At 48.3% G+C, this 21,898-nt stretch overlaps 1 protein-coding gene and 1 long non-coding RNA gene across 5 annotated transcripts in view; both read right to left on the minus strand.

Moving 5' to 3' along the window:
• FARP1 (FERM, ARH/RhoGEF and pleckstrin domain protein 1) overlaps window positions 1-21,898 on the minus strand; it is a 273,312-nt gene that overhangs the window by 116,753 nt on the left and 134,661 nt on the right. The gene's annotated exons all lie outside the window — the stretch shown is intronic.
• On the minus strand, window positions 860-20,630 carry LOC116574351. Its single transcript, XR_004279233.1, has 3 exons — window positions 20,619-20,630; window positions 17,410-17,412; window positions 860-1,941 (listed from the first exon to the last, which is right to left on the minus strand). It is a non-coding gene; the product is annotated as an uncharacterized LOC116574351 (long non-coding RNA).

Below are 21,898 nucleotides of genomic sequence, written 5' to 3' on the forward strand. Positions count from 1 at the left end.
GAAACCTCACCGGGAAGGACTGCAGAGGAAACTGAGGGCAAGGAATGTCATCTGCCCCGGGTCGCACAGCTACTAAGGGTAGATCTAGGGAAGTCTGTGTGTGTCCGACGCCAAAGCGTTGGCTGGGTCGGTGGAGAAGTCTCATTCCCTCCGGGAAAGAATGACATCAAGCATTCCTCTAGCCCCTAAGACTTCCAAAGAGTAATACTTAAACAAGCCATGGTTTTAATAACCAAGAAGTAAAAATTTGAAGGTTATCTGAGGCAAAGAAAGTTCCTTAACTGATTTCTTAAGAGGGCCAACGATTACTCACGGCCAATTTTTCTAGTCTTCTATCTACACCTCCCGCATGAACATACCTCTTTCCCACCAAAGGATCATGATATCATCCCCTGGAATTTTCCTCTGGGTATTGCTGCTTTAGCCACACGCCTCGAAGAGAGCCCAACCATCATGTGAAGAGCACGACCATGAAAACCTTATGCGACTCAGGTGATGACCTTCATCACTGCCCTAAAGCTGCTTCCCGTTCTCAGAACCTTTTTTCAGATCCAACCATTTCTAAGTGTAAGTTTAACACACAGTTTGGGTTAAGGCTCTGATTGGAGCTCAGATTTGCCTTCATCATCTACACTCGTGGGTCTGAAGAAGTTAAGCCCTGGGGCCAAGGGCTGACATGAGTGTGCACCTTGAGGACCCTGTAGGGAGAAATAGGATCTTGAACTTCAAGACACGGAAAGCGAGCCAATAGGTATGAAAAAGGAGGAGGAGGAGGGGGTGGGGAAGGAGGAGAAAAGGAAGGGGGGGAGGAGGGAGAGAAAGATGGGGGGGAGGGGGTGGGCAGGGAGGAAAGGGAGGAAGGGAAGGAGGAAGGGGGAGAAGGAGGGGGAGGGGGAGGGAAAGGGGGGAGGGGGGAGGATCTTCTATTTCTCAAGGTCAGTGGTGACAGGAGGGTTTGTGGGGAGCAGACCCACAGCCACAGACGCTCGTCCACACATCCCAACTTTAAACAATGTGAAAGGAGCCAGAGAGAGGTCACCCTCCTCTCTCATAATTCAGAGGGCTCCAAGTCCTCAGGCTGCAGACACTGAGAGGCACCTGTGACCCCGGGCGGGGGCAGGGGGGATACGGTCCTTGCAACCGGGAGTCAGTGCCAGGTCCCGCGTGGCATTTAGGCTCCCAGGGCTTGTACAAGGGAGGCCGAGGAGAGAGAGGACAAACCATCAGCGCTCCCAAGAGCATCAGTGCTGTCCATAAAGGACTTGGACTCGGTTCTGGCAGCTCCGAGGAACCTGCTGAGCTGCCGGCTTTTCAGCAATCGGGCCACGAAGTACAGGGTCTGCTCTAAGACCAATGCATCGGCCATTCCAACTGCAACACAGCCCGAGGCTTACAGGACAGTCTAAGGTATCACAGGGACCCCAGGAAAGCGTGCTGAATCTGCTTGTCCATATCCCACCCCAGACACTGCCTCAGTATCCCCAGAGACACTGGGCGGACAAGGAGGGAAAGAAGAAGAGAATCTGTCTTCTCCTTTACAGGTCATTCTAATCATCTACATAAGATTCCAAATACTCGGGGTCGCATGGCTTAGGACAGGCACAGGTGTTGTCCCAAGTGGTGACTGGCGAGCTGAGCAGAAATATCATCAAACATCTGTCAGCGAGCAGTACACGTCCAGATTGTTGGGGGTCAGGGGCATGGCCCAGAGGGAGTCCTGAGCACACCTGTGCCCATCAGAGACCCTTTTTAGGAATCTGGAACCGCAACGGGGAATGTGACTTTGCATGTCCCCTTGTGACAGGGCTGGGGACTCCGGGCTCACATCTGAGAACGGGAGGTCAGGGAGACCTGGAGAAGCAGGGAACGCAGGTGCACAGGTAGAGAGAAATCAGGCAGACCCAGGCGGGAAAGAGTGTGTCTGACCACCTGCTTCCCTGCCTGGGGAGGGCCAAGTAAGGTCACAGTCAGTCCTCCGTTGCACTGGTACCCTGGTATCCGAGATTCCAGTTCCGTTTTCTGTTTACGTCATCTTAATAGGGTCCTTTTGTGTATGACCTAAGCCTTCCAAGAGTAGCTCGAAAATAAACTTAACTGCTTTTCCCAAAATATTTCAAGAAAAGGAGGATTTGGGGTTTTTTTTTTGTTTTTTTTTTTGTTTTTTTTTTAGTAAATACAGGTAAGCAGATATCAAAAATGAAGAACAGGCTTAAATATTCTAGCCTAGGGGCTCTTGGGTGGCTCAGTCGTTAAGTATCTGCCTTTGGCTCAGGTCATGATCTCAGGGTCCTGGGACTGCGTCCTACATCAGGCTCCTTGCTCAGGGAGAAGCTTGCGTCTCCCTCTCCCACTGCCCCTGCTTGTGTTCCCTCTCTTGCTGCCTCTCTCAAATAAATAAATAAAATATTTTTAAAAATTCTAGCTTATTTTTGCCCTTAAGTGCCTGATCCTAATTAAAATGAGGCAGTAAAAGGAGAAAGACAAATACTACATAATATGACTTATACATGCGATCTCTTTAAAAAGTCAGACTCCAGGATGCCTGGGTGGCTCAGCTGGTTAAGTGCTGCCTTTGGCTCAGGTCGTGATCCCAGGATCCTGGGATCAAGTCCCGCATCGGGCTCCTTGCTCAGCAGGGAGGCTGCTTCTCTCTCTGCCTGTGCCTGCCACTCTGCAGGCTTGTGCTCTCTCTGACAATAAATAAAATCTTTCAAATTAAAATGAAATAAAATAAGAAGTCAGACTCCTAGAAACAGAGGAGGAAGCAGTTTTCAGGAGCTGGGGCAGGGGGTGGTGGTAGACACAGAGGGGTTGGTAAAAGGGAATAAGCTTTCAGTTAGAAGATAGATAAGGTCTGATGATTTCATGTATATCATGGTGACTACAGCTCACTCTGCACTGTGTAAAACTGAAATTTGCTAAGGGAGTAGAAATTAAATATTCTTATACACACAGATAAATATGTAATGCACTTAATGTATTAACTACATGGGGGGGAGGGCTGTTTCATAAGGTACCCATACACCAAACCTCCACGATGGAGACTTTTAAAATCCTACAACCTTATATGCCAATTATACCCCCAATGAAGCTAGAATTTTAAAAATATCCTAAAACTGTGGATTATAACAAGTTATTTGAGACAAACAAATAATTTGATCCTGCCAAACTGTATAGAAGAGGTTTTAAAAAAAAAATTTTTTTTTAAGATTTTGTTTTTTTATTTATTTGACAGAGAGAGACACAGCAAGAGAGGGAACACAAGCAGGGAGAGTGGGAGAGGGAGAAGCAGGCTCCCTGCAGAGCTGGGAGCCCAAGAGGCCTCGATCCCAGGACCCTGGGATCATGACCTGAGCCAAAGGCAGATGCTTAACCGACTGAGCCACCCAGGCGCCCCAAGAGGTTTTTCTTTTTTTTTTTTTTTAAATTAATTGCTCTACTGTGGGTTGATATATAAATTAATGGGGGAAAAGTAGGGAAGTGATGACTATAAACACTTATGATTTTCCAGAACAGACTGTATTTCGTCTCCCACATATTTTACTAATCAGTTAAAACCTGAACTCCAAAGGGTGGGACAGGCATATTTTATGTCTTACACAACTGCTTAAATGAAACACACATTCCAGAGACAAAAGCCAAAGGTGGAAGGCAAGCAAAGTCCCCAGTCACTTGCCACCCGAGGTGGGGAGGCACAGAGAGCGCCAAAGGAGGTGGCCGACTTCCAGCCTCCAGAACCTCTGTCTTGAAACCATCCAGTGGACAGAAACGCAACAATCACCTTTACAGCTGAAAGGGGCCTTAGAATATAAGAATATCTGTCTCAAGAACTAATCTTCATTTGCAAGTACAAGCAAGGAGTGGATGCTTCCAGTTCTAAGCAATGACGCAGACCATTCAACGAGGCTTTATCTTTAAATCTCTCTTGCTTTCTGGGAGCAGATTTCCTTTATGTTTAGCTTTGGCCACAGTAAGAGCCCACCTTCCCGGAGGCCATGGCAGCAGGAGGGAGTGGGAAGCAGAAGCAGACAGAAGCTTCCCTGCTCTGGGAGAGGCTGTGGGGCTCCCACCTGCTGAGGAGCAAGCGGCTGGCCGGTTTCTGCACGTACCCACACAGCTCCGGCCACAGGGGCCATCCTATCCTGGGTGTTTTTAAAAGCAGCCGTACAGGTTTTCCTCCCCAGGTTTACCGATCCAGCAAACACATGCAACACACAGGACAGAAGGAACACTTCTATTTGCTTCCCATCTGGCTGCTTTGGGGCTGGAGCGGATCCTTGACAATGAACCTCCCGGTCCCACATGCTCCAATGTCGGTCACATCTGTGGTCACCCAAATGCCACCTGAGGGAACAAGACCCATGTCACCTCCATCTCCCAATAACGCAATGGTTGGGTAAAATCACCAGCATGCTTCAAATGTGGACCTTGGGAATCAGCCGGTTTATTACTGAAATCTTAGCTGGGCTGACGGATGGCTTGGACGCCGAAAGAGTCCCTAAAAGGGGCTTGCATGGGAAAAGCAGCAAGCATGAGGCACGTCAGGCTTGGGAGGCCCCCCAAAAGCAAGAGAAGGGCCACTGGGAAAATGTGGGGGTGCTCCCAGCTGCTGCACCCTCCAAGGTGATGACCTCGCACGCGCGTGTGTGTGCGTGTGCTCCAGAGTCCTGTGTCAAGAGGGGCGCATAACCCCAGAAGTTTTGGGGGGTCAGGTATAGCTGTTGGAGGGCAGGCTCTGCTATGAGGGAGCTGTGTGACCTTGGACAAGTTCTTCAACCCCTCTGTACCTTTAGGTCTCAGAGTACAACTGGGAATGATTGGACCCCAATAGAGCAGGATCTGTGGGAAGATTAAACAGGCTCAGAGCGAAGGTTAGGTGTTATTGCTCATAGCGGTGTTTTGTCTGTTCTTTTAGAAAGCCTGTCTGCTTCAGGAGCAGACGGAGTGGGAGTGTGGGAGAGTTGGTCCAGCCAAGGGGAAAGGCCTTCCTCCTAGGCAGGAATCCAAAGTTCCAGAATGAAACCATGGCAAAGCCTTGACCTGCAAACTAAATGTCCCCCCAAAAAGATCCAGGGGTGGCTTCTAGGCCCCCAGACACAGAAATACCAAGCTCACCCCCAGAGCACTGCACAGTCCCCTGGCTGAGACCACATGGATGGAGCAAAGAAGATTCTGATTCCCTTAAGTTGCTCCAAGAGCAGTCGAGACGGTGGTTGGGGACTGCATGTGGTCCACATGCCTAGCCGGGCTCTGGGTCCCAAGCAGGTGATGTGGGGGCCGCGATCTCTGCCCCAGAGTCACTTTGCCACAATTCATCTACACAGATGGGACCTTTCTTCTTACCACAATTTGTCTATGCAGACAGGACCTTTCTTCTAATTCTCATGTCTGGGGTGCCAGACACCCTAGCCTTCCTGAGGCAGGGACGGACACACATACGCAGTGAGGAACAGACTGCGGTCACACACACTGGCCCAAAGAGGAATTCAATCTCAGCCGGAGAGTCCATGTCATCCCATGGAAATGGTTTCCCATCACAGCTGCCCCCACGCACCCCAGGCCCATTGCATAAGATGGCATTTATTTTTATCGTTGGAAAGGGCTGGCTGTGTGTCTGATCTGTAGGAGGGAGAGGCCTGAATTTGCTGAGCATCTGAAACAGTTTAAGATTATTAATGACAATTAGATGCTGCAAAATCTAAAGTCCTGAGAGTGGTTTTATCTGAGGATAATCACTATGACTCAGACTTAAACCGAAGTCAGCCTGACATTTCTTCCTCCCCGACGGCTCATCGGCTGAATGGGAATTCAGAAAACCATCAGTGCGTTCCTTCTGCTAATTGTAGTGACACAGACATGGAGGATAACGTTTCTATCCTTGCTTCTCTGCCACATTATGAGACGAAGGAAGGAAGAGGGAGCACGAACACTTGACTCTGCATCAACCCCACTAATAGAACAGAACGTATTTGCTGCAAACATCTCACTGTTCATTTCAGTCCATTGCTATTGGCAACCGTCCGAAGCGGTCCACGGGGGCGCGTGGACAAGCCCTGTCTGCGGCTTTGCCCTCGAGGCCGGCTCTTCCTGTCAGCCTGGTCTTCTTCCAGAGTTCCCGCTCGAACTCAGGAAACCATTTGCTGCCTCCAATCAGAGTCCCCAGGAAAACAAAGTTTCTCTTGACAACACACAGCACAATATGAAAGCTGGTCTGCTCTCTCGTCCCTAATCTGATCACGTTCTTCCAGAGGTGACCTGCCTGGCCCAGGAAATGCCAACCCCTATTTGAGATTTCATTAAAGTCAACCCTGCTGTCACATCAAACACACAGGATTCCAAGCACAGGCCGCACCCCCCCCCCCGCCATTTTGTTTGAGCTGTCTGGACATTATAAAACAATAATACTTTGGAGGGCACAGTATCATTCAGCCAGCACTGTCCCTTACAATATTTGATTCATAAGTTCATGTGAATGGGGGGGGGGGGAATCCTGGCATTTACTGAGCACCTACTGAATGCTGCAAATTCCAGTAGGTACACAATAGATATTCCCATGTTTAATCCTGAGGACCCTGAGAGATAGGAATTAATTTGGGATTTGTTTTTTTTTTTTTTTTTTTAAAGATTTTAGTTCACAAGTAGGAAGAGAGGCAGGCAGAGAGAGGAGGAAGCAGGCTCTCCGCTGAGCAGAGAGCGCGATGTGGGGCTCGATCCCAGGACCCTGGGATCACAACCTGAGCCGAAGGCAGAGGCTCTAACCCACCGAGCCACCCAGGCGCCCCTAATTGGGGAAATTTTTAATACGAGGTCATGTCAGAAGCATTAGAATAAGTTATTTACTTGGAAATGTGTTCAAACATTAAATAAAGTAACACATTTGGTGCCCAGCACAGCACCACGTAGATAGCGGGCTCTTGGGAAAACATCCAACCTTCTTTCTTGGCGAGGAGAACAGGACTTACTCAAGTGCCTCCAAACCACGCACCAAAGGCAAGAGCTGGGGCTCAGCTCATGTCCACCTGCATTTACTTGGCCCTACCTGGCCCCGTGCACGCCTGTCCTTCTCACCAACACAGGATCTTATACACACAGCGCAGGGTGGCTGGGGGAGACTTGGTAACTTGCCCAAGGTCTCGGGGCCAAGAGATGAAGGATTAGCCAGGATGTGACCTTCCTCCATCCTGAGCAATCCTACACCCAGTCTTTGTCTAGACTGTTTACCTACAGGATACTTTTTCTCAAGTGTGCTCTTCTCTACAAGTGAACTATGAAGGGCCTTTGATGGGGCGGCGGTGGGGGTTGGGGGGGTAGCAAAGTCCGTGCAGAAGAGGCATGAATCTGTTCCATGCTTGTCCCCCCAACACAGCCCCAAGCCCCCCCACTTCTGGTGCTTCCCAGCCTGCAGATGCATCACTCTGATCTCTGCTCTGTGTCTCCTCCCTGAGTCTCTCCTCTTATCCGGACACTGGTCATACTGGATCAAGGACCCACGACTCTCCTACGCAGCTCTCACTCGAACCTCCATCTTAATTCATCTGCAAAGTTCCCTCTTCTAAAGAGAGTCACATTCACGGGTACCAAAGGGGCAAGGACCACAACACACCTTCTGGTGGGGTGCACAATTCACCCCTAACACCTTGTCTTCCGGAGAAGCCATGGAAAAATCCTGCTCAGTCCTCCTCCCGCGCCCTTTATCCAAATTACGGCTCATGATGAAGTCAGGGACAACGGTGTAAATATGTCAAGGGAGCTGGCGACACTGGCTGAGAAAGAAGGCAGAGAGCCCTGTGTGGTCAAACTGGAGTTCACACAAGAATGAAGGTCAAGAGCTCTCGGCTCTGTTCTGTGTCAAAACCTACTCTTGCTCTTATGCAAGAGATGCCTGTTTTGTTTTTTAAATTTTTTTCTTATAAATAACATCCCCATCTTCTGAAGCCTACTTGGAAACACACACAAACACACACACACACACACACACACACACACACACACAAAACTCGGCTGCAGCTGGGTGTACTAATTATTCCAGCATTATGTTAACCTCTTGTCAAATGAAGAGTGGCATTCCAAAATTTCTTCATGCATCATCAAAATTAGAACGAAAATGCTACAGGAAATCTACTTTTCTCTCTCTCCAGTGTTGATAATTTGGAGAGCAAACGTGAGCCCTGCCAGTGTAGCAAAGATTATCTTAAAAACAGGCCTTACGGAGCACCTGGGTGGCTCAGTGGGTTAAGTGCTCACCTCTTGATTACAGCTCAGGTCAAGATCTCAGGGTCAGGGGACGGAGCCCTGCATCAGGCTCTGCACTCAGAAGGGGAATCTGCTTTAGATTCTCCCTCTCCCTCTGCCCCCCATCCCCACATAAGCTCTCTCTTTCAAAAAAATAAATCAATCTTAGGGGAAAAAATACAAAAAACAGTGCTTCATTTGCAAGTGAAGCAAAGCCATAATTAGGGTAGGCCAGCCCCGTTCATCAAAGTTCATTTTTTCAAGTACAAGTTTTCTCTGGTTGAGAGGTACATTCAAAGGCCCTTTAAAAGTTCTCTAGAAAGAGAAGATTTTTAAAGCAGAACAAGGGTCACCCACCAAAACACGGAGAGTGCACTTAAAAAGCCACTTCACCAACACAATACCTGATTCGCTGTCAGGTTTCCTTGCTCTCAGCTGGCAGGCAAGGTTAAGAGAGCCTGTCAGGTAACTTAACAGAGGCTACCAGTTTTAAAAGCTGAAATTCACCACCTGAGCAGGAAGCAAAAAGGGTAGGGGCGAAGGTTTCAGATCTTGCTGGTCCTTTGGCAATCCCATTCGTTCTGGAAAACACTGGGATGAAACCCACCAGCTACTCCCTCACTGTAACCTTGACTCGGCATTGACCTCCTTGGGCTTCAGTTTCCGCTCTGTAAAGTGCAAAGGACACACACAGCCTCCCTTGCAGGTTGGTCGGAAAGGTTAAAAATACCACACACGAAAGGTACGCTGTGGAGCACGGGACCCACAGCAGCTCAGTGAAGGGTGGTGGTGGTGTTGATCTGCGTTAACACTTCTGCTCTTCCCCTAATGGTCATTGATACTAGGTAGGGAAGGGGGCGGGCACATGGGCCGCCGTGCTCCCAGAAGTGAGCCCTCCCATCACCAATGGAAAACCCCTTTCCCACTCTGAGAACCCTGACGACTTCTGGGAGAGCCATCCCTGGCCCCTTTGTGTCTCCCTCTGAGGTCACTGGGAAAAGGGGGGAGCTGACCCACGTCCCCAAGGATGACTTGGACTCCCCTTGCCAAGGGGGCAGAGCAAGAAGCAGTATAAACTGAGATTCTTCTCGAAAGGAAAATTTGAAACAAAATTCAGTGAACAGTTCCAGCGTCCTTAAAGCTTCTGTTGGGAACAAATCTACACTGTGAATGTCTGACCATCTCTGCGCGGCTTGGTCTCACTCGTCACACGTTCCCTGCGGGTCAGGTACCTTCCCAGCATCTGAAGTTTGCAAAGTTTGCCTCCTGGTAACTCACCTCCACCCCACCTCCACAGGTCAGATCAGAACTTCCAGGATATAGAACCCTACGCATTAGTAAGTTTCTAAATGGCATCAAGAATAGCTTCAAAGTCATCAACGAAATGTGCTGTAACATACACACAGCTGTACGTGGGGAGGACAGTGCTGCTTCATTTTGAATGCCAAATTACTGATGTTCTCATTTATTCCAGTCTACAGCTATAACACTTAGAAGGCGGAAGAGTATTTTTTTAAGCTGCGGCATTCAGGAAACGCCATTCACTGGGCCATCCCTGGGGTCGGGGGCGGCGAGGGGGAGCACAGAGGTGACCTGCCCCTTTCGGAGTAAACCCACTTCCCAGATTTCCGCCATCAATCTAGTTGATGTGGAAATCAGGGCTGCTATGGTCCCAACAGAGGAAACCTGGGAACTGGGGTGGGGTGGGAGGCAGGGTCAGCATGCTACATTCAGGAGATAACGCGCTCTATTTCTGTCCTCCAGCATAATGATCTTAAATTAAAGGCTCCTGTGGAAAAATATTTAATCTATTAAGTACAACAACAACAAAAAAGCAGATTATAAGGAGTGTATATAAAGAAGGGTTCCATGTGCATAAAAACCATACGTAAATGGATATAAATCCCGGAAGAGATCTGAAAGATGGTAATATACCAAGGTTTAAGGAGACTGTTTCTCAAGACTAGAATTATGGGTGATGAGTAGGTTTTCTCCTTGTTTGCTGACTTTATTCTCTAATTATGGGTGCAGTAAACAGGAATGACTTCATTAGAAGAGAAAAACAATACGAGTTTTCATCCACTGTGTGGATTCAAGTTTGCCTGTTCTAGGTATGGGGCTGCTCACAAAGGCTACTTGCGCCATGGCTTCCCCTCTTGACGGCACCTATGCTGGGTCTTCTGTCTTCCTTTTTTTAACTTTCCGCTGTACCCACCAAAAATGGCAGCCCCCCTTCCCTTCTGATTTTTGGAGCATTTGCCCTCTGCCTCCCTTGTCATCCCTGACCCCTCGGCTTCCCAGAGCTTCTCTCTAGCCCAGCTGTCCAAGAGAAACAGCGTAAGGCATAGACGAAATTTACGTTTTCCTAATAGCATTATTTTTTAAAAAGGGAAAACAAACCGATGAAGCTAATCTTAGCATTTAATCCAAATACTCCAACTATTATTTTAACATATCAATATTTTAAAATGGAGTTATTTTACACTTGGGGGCTTTTGGGTACTAAGTGTTTGAAATCGAGGGTGCTCTTTTTTTTAAAGATTTATTTATGAAAGAGAGAGAGAGAGAGAGACAGCATGAGTTGGGGGGAGAGGGAGAAAAGCAGGCTCCCCACTGAGCAGGGAGCCCGACACGGGGCTCAAGCCCAGGACCCTGGGATCATGACCTAAGCCAAAGGTAGATGCTTAACTGACTGAGCCACCCAGCCACTTAGAACTGGCCACATTTCAAGTGCTCAGTAGCCACATGTGGCCCGTTCAACTGTATTGGGCGGTGAGGTTCTTCCAGTCTTTATGTCTGTTTTCTCTTTATCTTCCACTCACGGATCACCCAGTATACCATCTAAGCGGGGATCAGACCTTCACAGTCCCTCCAAGTCACAGTTCCCAACTGCCGGATCAACAAAGCACGTCCTTATAACTTGGTTCTGTAGTCACAACATGGCCCGAAGGAGCACCAGAGGAGCAATGGTCTTGAAATCTCTTATCCGATGACTCAGTATTTACCGAATACCCACTATATGATGAACGCAGATAGGACCATTACTGTCGTCAAGGTGCTCACACCGTCCTTTGGGAAAAGCCACGTAACAAAGCCACTACCATACGTACTACACGTGAGGAACGTATGTTTTAGGAAACCACAGGGGAGAACATGTTATGATGAATTCTGTGGGTTGCAGAGTCTTGGAAACCTTCGGAGAGGAGTCTACCCAAGGGAAAGGAGAGGGCGGTCCAGGCAAGGAGAAGACGGCACAAAGGTGGAGAAGCGTGAACTCACAGAAGCTTCCAGCAAAAATACACACAGCATACAAAAACAGGGAGACCGGCAGGAAGTCAGACTGCTGTAAATGATCTTGTGTGACCTGCTGAGTAATTTTAACTTTATCCTGTGAGCAATGAAAAATCGCTGGCAAGTGTTTTTTGCAAGAGCCTGGTATTATCAAATTTGGGATCTATTAGCTCTGGCAGAGGGTAGGGTAATTGAGGGGGAGGGTGGGTGACTAAAACACAAGACAGGCATCAGCATCTCTAGTTAGCTGCTCTAAGCTCAAAAGAGCTTCAGGAGAGGAGACAGAAATGAGCACGAGGCCTTGGGACTCGGTGTGGCCTTGAAGAAAAGAGGGTGCGGACGAGCGGACATTGATATTAAATCTTTCGATGTGCATCTGGTGCAAACCTCAGACAAGGGACCTGTGGTGTTAGAACTAGAGTCGGGACATAACCTCAGGGACGCCACACTGTTGGGCACCTAGGGCTGGAAGAGCCAATCAAGGAGGCAGAGAAGGACAAGGCAGAGGTGGAGGGAAAGCCGGGAGCTGCTGACGGACCTAAGGGACATGTTTCCGGGGAAAGGACACTTTTCAGGAGGAATTAGTTCTGCAGATTCCTTCCATCCATAACATGAACCATATGAGATATTCAAATTCAATCTCTAACATATTTTTGCCACGTCCCCAATAGAATCCAAAAATGAATTATTTACTAGTCAAATGATCAATGTGTGTAAATTAAAGCCTAATCCTCTGCCTTTTCCAGCTTTCTGATCTGGACCACATTTTATAAATGAAGAATTAACCATAGAATAAAACCAACGAAATCCAGGTGAGTCGTCTCAGGGATGACTAGTCTCTGTCCTTCGCGTAAAGTCCAGCTCTCTACAACAGAACGTTGTAGAGGTGAGCCTCCTCGTAGCTTCTCTGAGCTTCGTATGGTTGCTTCTGGAACGCGGGGACAAGAGAAGGGTCCTGAGGAGCAGGAGTGGCACAGTACGGGGGCCAAGGAGGTAAATGCTGGCTTCCTTCTCTTTCCCATCACAGCATTTGGTTTCATTCCCAAAGAGTGGTACAGTATAAAAGGCAGGACTTTTGGAGCCAGAAAGATCTGAGCTTGGATTGTCAGCCTTCCACTTTCTGACTACATTTAAGCAAGGGACAAAAACTTCTCCATTTCCTTCCGCATCAAGGGGAACAGGTGAAGAACCATCTAGCATGGGGGGCGCCACCTAAGCGGAGACCCTGTTCCTCCCTTTCCTCCTTCTTCCTGAGTTGGAGAACTGCAGGGGAGTCAGGCAATTTCCTCCCTCCCCACATTTCTGAGGGGACTAGCTACGCCCAGGTTGGCTAAACACCACCAGGCTCCCGACAGCAGGACTCACCCTCTCTGCTATCATGGTATCGTTTCGTGGTGAGTAACTGGCCGTTAGGTCTGGAGGCCAGAAAGCTCTCGGTGAAGAACAGACGTACATGGTGATCACGGACCAGTCACCCCAATGCTCTGCCAGTATCCAGGTGGTGGGTCACCACCCGTGTGCTGCTCTGTCCCCACAGAAGGCAGCCTGCAGCCACGCGGCCACACTGTGTCCCAGAGATAAAGCCACGTTAACATTTCACCCATGTGGACAAATGGAAGCGAGATGAACAACAAAATGAAGGACCGTGCAGTCAAGAAAAGGGACGGAGGGAAATGCAGAAGGTAAACGGAGTCCCAGAAGAGCCAAGCACGGAATCTCGCGACTGCCCACGTTTGAGAGACCCCCGGCTGGGCAGCCAAAGAAAGCCAGTGGAGGCAAATTTATCCGCATAAACGCAGAAAGTGGTCGTGAGTAAAGGCTGAAGACGTCTGAGAGGAGGGGAGGCTGGCAAAGGCCTTTCCACAAAGAAATTCTCAGAGATAGGGCCTGACGCTGCAAACACAAAGGAGAAAATGCTGGAAGCTGATCCAGCCTTTGAGGAGGAGGCCAAGAGACCAAGGTAGAGAAAAGATGGGCACTCCGTCATAAATTACATGACAAGGACTGCTCAAACAGTTCCCGATGAGTTTTATTTTTATTTTTAATTTTTTAAGTAAGATTTGAGAGAGAGAGAGGGAGAGCATGCGTGAATGGGAGGGGGGGTAAGCAGAGGGAGAAGCAGGCTCCCCGCCGAGCAGAGAGCCCCATGCAGGGCTCGATCCCAGGACCCCGGGATCATGACCTGAGCCAAAGGCAGATGCTTACCCGACTGAGCCGCCCCGGCGCCCTGGTCTGTGATGAGTTCTAAAATCCGAAAATGTTTCCGACATTTTAAATTATGGGGTATGACATAAACACTACTCTTACTATTTTTCTCTGTTTCCCCATGCATTTGTCACTGACAGCATTTTTAACGTTTTGACAAAAAATTTCAAAGGTCAGGGAACAATCATCCTTTGAAAATTCTGGCCCGGCCTCGTTGTGCAACTTTGGTGGAGTTTATTCGACCCCCTGTAGCCCAAATTTGATCTTCTGTGAAGTGGAGACATAACCAACCCCTGTCCAGGCCACGGAGAAGGTCAGACATGACGTGATTATGTGTTTAAAGCACCCGGCACTCTGCCAGGCACGTGGTCAGCCCCCATACGGGGGCAAAGAGCAGGATTATACTTTCCCCCCATAAAGACAAAGAAATTCAACAATTGAAGAAATCCAATTCTTCAGAGGGAGAATAAAAAAGACACTGGAAAATTCTTACATAGCAACTGCCTCCTATTAATTACAAAAATCTGTGAACTTGTACTTCCTTCTCCCGCTAAAAAGATCACCGTCATGCCTGAGTTCCCTACACAACATGAAGAACATGCCGGCCACCGAGAGGCAAAGTTTAAAGAAGTTGAGACCAAATGAGAGAACGTTTCTCTGTGGCACAGGTCTTATTTTTGAAGGTCACACGGAAAGATATGAATCCTCCGTGCCAACTAGCAGACGGAAACACAAAGCCGTTGACCTGCTCCCCGTGAACTTACGGCCAGGCCAGCTGAGGTCGTGACCTTTTTTGTGCCTGGATGAGAGGCAGGAAGGGTCTGTAAACGCAGAGAAGTCAATGCAGGCTTTGACCTACAAGATGAAGGTCAGTATCACAAGCCATTTCGCAGGTGATGCCATTAGCTTGCAAAGGGGACGCCATTGAAAATCACGACGCCCACCGGCCTGAACACAGCTGGCACTAACCCAAACCCACCTCCCAGGGCTGACTTACTGGTTTCTAGGTCTTGGGGCTCCAACCCTCTGCCGCCCCGCAGTCCTCACCACCAGCCCAAAGCTGTTTCAAGGCAAGAACCATGTCGTCCTTCTGGACCCATCACCCAGCAATGCACATGTTTGTTGATGGGAATGAACGGAACCAAGCCACAGAAGTTGCTTCAGAAGCTTCTTCTCATCGACGACCCACCTGGTCCTTAGATAGATAAAAATCACAGTTAAAAGAAAAACTTCTGGTGAACAGGGATAAAAATGAAAGGCTTCAACTGGGCAGCTAAAAGTCCTAACCCATTACCCGTAACGTCGCTGGCTTCCATAATCAAGGCCAGGGCAGTAAGAGAGACTTCTGAAAATGGGGTTGGGCCCCCCTAGTGACACACCAAGACGAAGCCCCTGGTGGGGGATGGGGGGCGTACATTCCATTTTCACCAGCCTTAAATCGACTCTCAGCAGCCCTGCTAATAAGGGCAGCATCTGCCAAAACAAACATGGGACTAGAGCGAGGTATGGAGTTTTCTAAACACCAGGGGAAGGAGACTCACCATTAAACTGAGACCACCACCATAGTCAAATAATGAGTGTGTTCTGATGAAGGGAACTTTCTAATTAAAAGGACATCCATTGACTTTGAGGTCTTTCCATCCACTAGTCAGATATAGCCCAGAGTCTTTGAATTTCCTAGTTGCCGGCTATTCTTCCTGAGTCCGTCCTCCAGGTCTTTACCTCTAACATCCTTTCCACCTCCAGGAGCCTATAGGATTTCACTCCTTTTACAGGTAGAGAGGTTACTAACTTGGACAAAAGATTTTCTTGTTCACATAAAAGTATGTCCTATATTTAAAACAACAACAACCAGGAGTTCTTTTACATAAGCACTTTAGAAGATGTAAGGCAGATTATCTAGGGTCTATATACTAAAGTGGTGGGACCAAGCTCAGACTAGGACTTTGCTTAGAGCTCCAACAACTGTTAACAGCATCATTCGGACACATTTCCCCGAACCGCAGTTAACATCATGGGGACCAAGTCCAGACCATAAAAATCTTTTTGTAGGTATCCAACTCCCGCAACAAGCCCCAAACAAAATCCAATCACGGTAAAAATTTAACAGTTTCCTTGAAGTGGAACTTACATTCTATAAAATTCAGTCATTGTTAGGACTCAATTCGGTGACCTTTAGTCAATTTGTAGGACTGGGCAACACCACCGCGATCCAGCGGTAAACAGCCGCCCGGCTCCCCTCATCAGCCCCCCAGGCCACTCTGAGGTGGATTCCTGCTCCCCCTCCCGGCCCCGGACAACCACCTGCTCTCCACCCCTCTAAACTCACGTGAGTGGAAGTAACACCTCGTCATTTCCTCACTTAGCATAATCGCTTTTGAGGTTCCTGCCTATTGAACATGTCCCATCAGGGTAAATTTCACTGATTTTTTTTTTTTTTTTCAATGAAGAGTTAGCCTTTCCAATGGTGAGCCAGCTACCCAGAGAACACATCCTGGGGAAATGAAAAAATCCCACCTGGGCCAACAGGTCCCCTCCAGGCGTGGGGCAGATGACTACACGGCCACCCCAGGGCCCGACACCTCTTCTCTCATTTACCGGAGAGGGCTCTCCCACTCACCTGGACGTCAAGTCACCCTCAGCTGCAGGTGACACTGTTCCTCCTCCACGGACCCCATCGGGAGGGGTCCAAAGGAACCAGTTACCCAGCCCCCTTATTCTCTCGCAGCGAGAGAGATGCTTGGTTTCCTCCCTCATGAGACCTTCAAGTTCCTCTTTACTTTTCAGCTTATCTTTTCTCTGTCCAGAGAACTCTGTCGGGGGAGCCGGGAACGGCGTTTGCCTGAGCATGTCCATAAACAATGAGGTCTGGCAAAACTAGATTGGCCTGCGTTCGGGGAGCTGATGGAAGGCAAAAAAAAAGACCATCTTTGGCCATTCATAACTGTAGTGGTTACGGGGGGAAAAAAAACAAAAAACTGTGCGGTGGGGGGGAATGCAGCAAGAGGGTTCTTGGGAGTGAAGGAATGAGCGTGAGATACAAATTAGTCCCTTAATAGAGGCAAAATGACAACAGACACCGGCGCGCGGCCCTCCCAGGAGTCTGCAAAGAGGTGGGAGGCATGCCTGTCTCTAAGCGCGCTGGCTTTGTTACTCCGGGGGCGTGATTACGGCTTTCCACCCAGCACCAGGGTAATAGCTGACTTTGTGCCAGAATGGGGCAGCTGTCCCCAAGGCCTGGAAAGCTCCTTCTTGCCCTCCTGCTTCTCAGTGGGAGAGCTCAGGGTGGGTATCTAGAGGGTCTATATATGGGGTCAAAACTAAGGGGTGTCTCCTGGAAGCAGTCCTCGAAAGGAACTGGCTTCCTCAGGGAAAACACCGTTTGTCCTCGACTCCATGGCTCCAGCCGGGCTGATGTGTGCTGTTTGTGAAATCTGGTCCCCCGAATGAACGAGGCTGCTCTGGGCACCCTTCCCGCCCCGGCCCCGGCTTTGGCTCAGAGCACAGTGTTCAGTTTCTGCTTTTTAAAGAGGTCCAAGCCATATGCCACCGAGTACCTGTGCACCTAAATAAACAAACAACGAAAAACATTTGCTGCTTAAAGCCAGTTAAGTATTCCTCTGTGTGTTTTCAATGTGCCATCATTTCTCGGCTTGTCCCTACGGCCCGCCCCCACCCCACTGCCTCCTACCCCCCACTGCCCCACAAAACCCCACCAATTTCAGACAGTCACGTTACTTTATTTTGTTGTCACGCCCGCTCTTTAGTCATTAGTCCCTAGGAAGATTAAATGATAGGCTACAGCCTAGAAAACTCTAAGCTTTCAATAGAATTCAAGTCCCAGGAATGTCCTGGAACCTGGAAAAGTACACAAATACCGAGTTTCTAAGTCACTGCCAGGAAAATTCTGAATAAGAGAACACAGTGGGCCACACATCTTTAACGTGGCTCAGAAAACCAACACCTCCACGTCCACGGTGGCTTCAGGCCCCTCAGGCTGGCCCCACGCCTCACACAAGAGCAGCTCTGTCTCCTTGAACCAGGCCCGTGAGACTTACCCCAGGAGCCGGCTCCCGCATCGCTTCAGCAAGAGAACTTTCAGGGGGTAAACGAGCAGTGAAGGGGACACACAAACCAGAGAGGAAGAAAGTGCACGGAGAAGGCCAGAAGCCACGTCCCCATACCTCCTCCCACTTCCTTCACACGGGAGCTTCGCAACACTTCAGCACCACTGACGTGTCGTGGGGTGGGGTGGGGGGGACGATTCGTTGTCGTGGGGGCTGCCCTGTGTACGGTTGGTCAGTCTGCAGCACCTTGAACCCATACTGGTTGGACACCATTAGAAGACAACCGTCACCATTTGTACACGTTGCCAGGTGGTCTCCAGGAGTGGACCCCCGGTCAGCACCCACTCCAGAATCCTCAATTTCTGGGTTGGAAAGACCCAGGAGATCATCCAGGTCAAGGCCCATCGTTCGGAAGGAGTTCAACAGAGTCCTTTAAAGAGTAACTCTCCAAGGTCACCGAACACCCTACTTATTGGCAACACAGAAACCGAAAGAAATGGTACCTGAGCAGGCCAACAATTCTGGAGAAGACTTTTTTCAAAAAATATTATTATCAGGCATATTTCAAAACCATTTCTTGGTAAATAAAACAGTGTAAGTAATGCTGTTTGGTTGAATAGAAAATGCCCCCTGGAAATCAGCCCATTCAAAAAAGAACGTGCACAAATCCTGGTTGTTCTAAGAGGAGAGACCCCTAGGATCTGCCCATCTCCTATCACAGAACAGCCATTCATAGAGAAGCCTATAAAAATAAAACATGGTCTGGATGATTACGATCAAATCTGGAGATACAGGGTCCACACACCTGATGGTGGTCCAGGACCCTCAGGAAATGTTCCCAGTGACTGCCAATAAGTGACTTATGTGAAAACCTGAGCAATAAGGTAACATGGGCCATGCTCTCCTTCCCCAGGCACTTGCCAACTGAAGCCTTGTTTCCTCTTGGTCTTGATTAAATATCTTTACATGGATACAGGACTCTCAGGGCAAGGTGGTCAAAATCGGAGTTTGGTGGGGTTTTAGTATATTGCAGGGACCTAGAAGGAGTTTAATCAATACTCTTAAAAGATCATTTGGGGGTAAGGGTAATAACATTAGACACTATTCAAAGGTGACATCAGAATAAAAGAGCAATTTTCAGTGTTCCTGGAGCATTTTGGTCCCAAATGATTAGCAGTGTAGACAAAACAGCAGATAATCTGGGAAGCAAGGAACAAGCAAAAATTTATCAACAAAGAAGAACTATTCACAAGCAGTAAAGAGCTAGAATCAAATGCATGCATTCTTAAAAAAAAAAAAAAAAAAGATTTTATTTATTCATGAGAGATGGGAGTGGGGAGGGGGCTGAAGGACCTCATATGGGACTTGATCCCAGGACCCTGAGATCATGACTGGAGCTGAAGGCAGAGGCTTTAACCCACTGAGCCACTCAGGTGCCCTGGGATCCACCTTTTAAATGGAGCCGGCCAGAGCATGCTTTCCTGTCTCTTGGCTAGTAGCTTATTCTCAGCGCAAGGCAGGGCTGGTGTGAAGAAAAAAGGCTGCTTTAAGCAAAGGTCAATTTCAATAGGATATTGTGAGCAGAGAAAGAAAGACACTAACATTTTATAAAAATGGTGATCTAGGTATAGTGAAATTTACTTTTTTTTTTTTTTAACTTTCTTTGGGTTCAATTAAAAGAAAAACAGGAATAGGTATTATTTTCTTACTCCAAATTAAAATCGATTAATTTTTTTTTAAATGAAACATAACCAGCATTTTCTGAAGCTGTGGATTGCAGCGGCTGAAATGCCCAGGCCTGCTCCCAGCACCCCCAACCAAACCCACGCTTTCCCATTCCATTCCTTCAGCCAGATGGCATCCAAGCAGGACGCCTCTGCCTTTGGCAACCCTGTCTACTTACAACGTGCTAGTCTCATTGAGCCCAAAGTCGGAAAACTCCAGTCGAAGCACACACAGCTTAGTGTGTGAACCAAATCCGTTCCCAACGCCGGCTCACTGCACGGCAGGTCCTTCAAGTTTCAGCATCGCAGGAAGAGACCACACAGTCCTTCGGCAGCAGGTGGACCCCCCCGCCTCGTCTGTAGCCCTACACTATCTCCCACACCACGGTGCTCCCTTATTGTGCTCCAGCCTCCCAGAAGGCAGGGGTGGTGTTTCACTCCTCTGTATGCGCTCAGTTCCCATAAGCGGAGGATTAGTTAAGCGTCTGCCTAAGGAAAGACTCCATGTCTAAGGTCAACAGCATCGACACAGATAAAAACAAGCAGTGTGCCATATTCCGGGGAACAGCTGGCAGAATTACCTCAAATAATTGAAATCCACGGGTAAGCCACAAGGAATTAAGCTGATTGCTACGTCCTAACAAGATCTTTTGTACAAGCCGATGCAAAAGGAAATACAAGGGGCTGTTCCGTAAGAGGCTCTATTTACTGCTTTAGGAATCGTGTTTTTCTGTGCTCGTCAGTTAAATCTGACAAACATCTCCAGAGCCCCGTCTCTGTGTGGGTATGGCCACCCCATATGGCAAGATATCTCAATAGGAGCCACTGTTTCTTTACCTTTTCTTGGTAAAATGGGCAAAACGTGCCCTCTTTCGAAATGCCAGTATGACGGCTAAAACAATGGAAGTTTATACAAAGTGCCTAGTATATGACAGGTGCTCAAAAATATAAGGTAGACCCAAGGCCACTGAATAACACAGCTCTAGGGTTAGGGGCGGGGGCGGCATTTCTGTCACAGTCCTGGAGGGCCGGACACACACCAATCTCGCATCGCCCTTTTCCTTAGCCTCCTGCTTTCCTGGTTTATTTCATTTTCCACCTCCCTGCCTGTTCTCACCGGAAATGTCAAGGTCAAAATGCAAATGCATAGGATGATGGCAAACAAGATCCAGGAGAGTGGGTAATTTAGAAATGAACCTGCTACTGATCTACGTCTGAGCCACTGAAAAAGACAAGGAATTCATTCAAGATCTATCTTTAACTCCTAAATACTACTGACAACTTCAAAGAAACATAAAACAACACTTAATACTCTCCATTCTTCTGGGGGGAGGGGTTCCGCAGACCCCTTTTCAGAATTCAATAAAAGAAAGAGACTGTCTTCTCCCAAATACACACACATCCTGAAATTCTGCTTATATTTCAGACCGTTCAAGAACACACATTCCCACCCCAGACCCCTCCCCCACATCAGCAATAAAAGAGAATCAGGCTAGACCTTCCCATGATTAAAATATGGAACACGCTGACTTTTAAAAATTATTGTGCACACAGCTGGCTACAGTCCCAACAATTCTCTCGCTCTAGGTTGTGTTAAAATTCCAAAGAACAAAATAGCATGAAGCGAGCCTGGGAAGTTTGTGAAGCCAGTCTCTGGTCTAAAATGCCGGCTGCTTCCCCAAATAATTAAGCCATTACTTCATCCTCGATTGCACACCTGCAATATAATTGCTTCACAAAACTATGCTCACAGATGGCTTTGAGAGAGGTGAGTCCACATAATAAAAGTTCACAGGCAGCTTGGTTATTTGGACAGGGTTTTGGAATTGCAGAGATGCTGCCTGAGGCAAACACAGCATCTCATTAGTCCGGCTGATTAGCTGGGCTGCACTTTGCAGTGGAAACCCCACATCTCATCCTTCTGGTGGGGCGGGAGGGCTGTGTCGTGCGCCCCCAGGGCAGCCAGACTGTATTTTAAACAATAAACAAAGCACAGGGTCCCACACGCTGAAGAGCAGAGTCTACAGGAAAATGACAAATAGTCAATGCTCTCATTTAAAGATCCCAATCAACAAGAATCACAATCTGCTTTCTATTCGTAAAATGCTTTACGGTTCTGAAGCGCTTGAACATGGCTCAGAACCTCAGAAGGCAGGTATGACCGCTGCCAATGCACCCGTTGATTAGCAAATGCTCTTTGAGCAGAGACTGGGCAGGGTGTGGAGGAGTCAAGGTCTCAGTCTTCCAGCAGCCATGAAAATGCAGAATGCCAAGTCAGCCGCAGGAAGGACAAGGGTGTCCTCCAGGAAAGGAGCACTGAACCAGATTCTCCGAGGGAGAGAGATTCTGTGCTGAGAACTGGAATGGGAGGAGGCTGGG

This window comes from Mustela erminea, chromosome 15 (assembly GCF_009829155.1).
Source record: "Mustela erminea isolate mMusErm1 chromosome 15, mMusErm1.Pri, whole genome shotgun sequence".
In the NCBI taxonomy this organism is placed as follows: Eukaryota; Metazoa; Chordata; class Mammalia; order Carnivora; family Mustelidae; genus Mustela; species Mustela erminea.